This window comes from Ursus americanus, chromosome 10, assembly GCF_024610735.1.
Source record: "Ursus americanus isolate L20-20 chromosome 10, mUrsAme1.1.p, whole genome shotgun sequence".
In the NCBI taxonomy this organism is placed as follows: Eukaryota; Metazoa; Chordata; class Mammalia; order Carnivora; family Ursidae; genus Ursus; species Ursus americanus.
The window spans coordinates 71,044,512-71,048,511 of NC_142136.1; the positions used below are offsets into that span (position 1 = coordinate 71,044,512).

Sequence of the window (4,000 nt, forward strand, 5' to 3'; positions counted from 1 at the left end):
CCATCTTCTCATTTCCATTATTTTCTATGAAAAAAAAATCCCTGTTATCCTTATTTTATCTGTATATAATGTGACTTCTTTCTCTGGTTACTTTTACAATATTCCATTTTTCACTAGTTTTGACTAATTTGAATATGAACTGCTATGGTGCAGTTTGTTTCATGTTTATTGTTCTTGTATTTCATCAAACTTTATGGATGTGTTGGTTGTTATGTTTAACAAATTTGGAGAATTTTTAACCATTGTTTCTTCAAATATTTCTTCTGTATCTCTCCTTCAGGAACTCCAATTTCTTGTATATCAGGCCACTTTAATTTGTCCTTCAACTCATTGATGCTCTGTTCATTTTTTTCAAATTTTTGTTTTCTTGGTTCCCTTTTAGATAATTTCTATTGCTATGTCCTTAAATTTACTAACCTTTTCTTTTAAGCTAACTAATCTACCATTGATCTTTTTGGCATATTTTTCATTTCAGGCATTGAAGTTTTCATCTCTAGAATTTTTATTTGGATATTTTTTATATCTTACATGTCTCTACTTAACTTTTTGAATTATGGAATACAATGATAATAATTATTTTAATATTCTTTTTGGCTAATTCTAATGTTTGTGTCAATTCCGGGTGGGTTTTGATTAGTTGTTTTTCCTCCTCACTATTTCATGTTTTTCTGCTTCTCTGCATGTCTGGTAATCTCTGACCAGATGCCAGACATTGTAAATTTTTCCTTGCTGTGGGCTGGGTATGTTTGTATTACTGTAAGTATTCTCGAGCATAGTCTTGGGATGCAGTGAAGTTACTTGTAAACAGTTTGGTCCTTTTGAGTCTTGCTTTTAAGATCTGTTAGGCAGGGCCATAGTCATGCTTAATCAAAAGGTAATTATTTTCTACTACCGAGCAAGACCCTTCAGAATAGCACACCCAAGACCTAGAAAATTGTGGGGTCTTCCAGCACTGCTGGTGGGAGCAAGTACTAGTCCCAGTCTTGTGTCGGTACTGAAAACTATGGTACAATGAGATTAGTGCTGTTCCCTCTCATCCTTTTGGATAGTTCCTTCCCCAACTTCATGTAGTTTCCTTACATGCGTATGTTGATCAATATCCTCCTGAATAGTCAAGGGAATCCTCTGCAGACTCCTGGGTCTTTTCTCTGTGCAATTTTCTTCTCTGTGAACTCCTGCAACCTTGGCTTCCCCAGACTTTCAGGTCTGTTTGCTCAACTCAGGAGTCCATAGGGCTCTGCCTGGGTTCCCTTTCCCTGGACCATGGCCTCGATACCCTCTCATGGTAGTAATCTGGGGCAGTCATAGAGCTCACCTCATTGTTCTATTATTTTTTTCTGTCTTTTGAAGATTACTGTCCTTTATTGTCCAATGTCCAGTATCTTGAAAATCACTGTTTCAAACATTTTATCTTTTAATTTTGGGCAGTGGAAGCAGAAGAGTGGTTTTAGTTGAGAGGGTAGATCTGGTTCTATTCCTCCATCTTGGCTGGAAGCAGAAGTCCCAAGTCTATGGTTTTTTTTTTAAGATTTTATTTATTTATTTGACAGAGATAGAGACAGCCAGTGAGAGAGGGAACACAAGCAAGGGGAGTGGGAGAGGGAGAAGCAGGCTCATAGCGGAGGAGCCTGATGTGGGGCTCGATCCCATAACGCCGGGATCATGCCCTGAGCCGAAGGCAGATGCTTAACGACTGAACCACCCAGGCACCCCCCAAGTCTATGTTTATAACAAAATGAGTCCAACAAATAGAGATGCCCAATAATGCAAGGTGTTTGTGTTTTTTTTATAGCTATTGTAGTAGTTCTTTACCAATTACAAGTTTATTCAGATTTTCTATTTCTCATAAAGTCAAAATTTGAGTTAATTTTTGTGCTATCTATTGAAAAAGGATTTACTAGAATATGGTAATTCACGCAAGAATTTATAAATATCAGTTATATCAGTCTTGATTCATTTACTTTTTTATTCACTTGTTTAACAAATATTGAAACACTTATTGAGTGAGTATTGTGTTACACAGCCAGGTGCTGTGTAAGTCAAAGCAGATAAGGAGATAACAAAATAGGCATGCTCACAGAAGTCACTGCTATTGAGGGAGACAGCCCTGAGAGAAAAATATAATACAGTGAGATTGGTGCTGTGGTGGGTAGGTGAAGAGTGGTTTTGAAGGACATAGAAGGGAGTACAACACCTAGACTGGATATGTGTGTGTGTGCGTTTGTGTGTGTGTTGGGCTGGGTGGAAAGGAGCTGGTCCTAAAGGCTACCTGAAGCAAGTGATGCTTGAACTGAGACCAGAACTAATAGTTTATAATCAGGAGAAGAATGATGCCCAAACCAGAGTCAGGGACATCAGGTGATGTGTGAAAATCAGGTGTGAGAAAAAATACATAGGTGTTCTAGAGATTGCAAACAGATCAGTTTGGCTGGAATACGGGGACTAGGGGGCTGGGAAGATGGTGGGGAGATATGAGGCACTTCATATCATTTACAGAGGAAGAACCCTCATGGTGCTTCCTCAGAGAGCAAAAATGGGCTGTGAGAGCTATTGGGCTCATCTGTTTTATAACCTCAGTGTGTCAAATCAGGGAATTTTTTAAAAAGATTTTATTTATTTATTTGAGAGAGAGAGAGAGAGCACAGAGGGAGAGCGAGAGGGAGAAGCCGACTCCCCCCGAGCAGAAAGCTCAGTGTAGAGCTCCATCCCAGGACCCCGAGAATATGACCTGAGTTGGAGACAGACACTTAAGTGGCTGGGCCACCCAGGCTCCCCAAATCAGGGAATAAAAAAAAAAAAAGACAGAAATCACTCAGACTGTGTCCTCTCCCTCTTACCCAAAGGAGGAGAAGAACCATCATCAATGGCAGAAGACAGTTGCAGAAACACCACCTAGAGCCAGCTTCATGCTCAGGAAAGAACACTACACCTCCTTCTCATGGTTTTGGGTACTTGAGACAATTAGAGAAAGTTCTCTAGTAACAAATTATAGAAATGATCCTTAAAAGTATAGTCTTAAATCAGGGACTATTTTAACTGAGTCATTGCTAGTTTCTTTCTGGTCTAGCAGTATCCACTTGTCTTCTTAGCAAACCCTCGAACATTCTTCAATGTCCATCCCAATACTAGAAGAAAACCTACAGGTGAATAATTCTGTGATCTTGCTAATGGAGAAAGCCTGTCTAAGTAGAAGAGCAAAGGTAAAAATGTTAAATGACAAGAGCGGCAACTGATTTCACAAATATTTAAAACTGCTGTACATGTAAAGTGCCTAAACTGGAATTTTTAAAAAGTAAAAAACCTGAACCAGATTTTTGGAAGAAATATTGGTGTTTTATTTTTTTTAAGATTTTATTTATTTATTTGAGAGAGAGCGAGCCCACAAGATGAGGGAGGGGCAGAGGAAGAGGGGATCGCAAGCAAACTCCGCGCTGAGCACAGAGTCCGAAGCGGGGCTTGATCCCATCACCCCGAGATCACGACCAGGAGGAGATCACGATCCAACCCGAAACCAAGAGTCAGACACTTAACCGACGGAGCCGCCCAGGTGCCCCAATCTTGGTGTTTTCTATTACAATTTAAAATGTGTGACTCGGCAGTTGAACTTCTATTACTGGAGTTGTGTATTCTACAGAAATACACAAACTAGTGCACCCAGATACATGAACAAGGATATCAGCCTCAGGACTGTTTGTGGTGGTGGTAGTCATGGTGGTAAAGAAAACTGAAAACAACCTAAAAATCCTTCTGGAGAGAACTAGCTGAATAAAGTATGTTCCATTGAGATAATAGGATACCACACTGTTTATTTTTTAAAAGTTAGGTAAATTTATATATGCAGACATAGAAAGATGTCAAAGATATAGACAGATATAGACACAGGTACATAGGCAGCTGTAGATATGGATGCACAAACATACACACAAATAGACCACAACCAAGATATACACATATGCATACTCATATTCAGTAAGATATATAGAAGGCAAAACCAAAGCAA

General features: G+C 39.2%; 1 non-coding gene across 1 annotated transcript; it reads right to left on the minus strand.

Moving 5' to 3' along the window:
• Positions 1 to 2,807: 2,807 nt before the first annotated feature.
• Positions 2,808 to 3,017, minus strand: LOC123792022 (small nucleolar RNA U3). The gene has a single exon (XR_006779610.2). It is a non-coding gene; the product is annotated as a small nucleolar RNA U3 (small nucleolar RNA).
• Between the last annotated feature and the right edge of the window lie 983 nt (positions 3,018 to 4,000).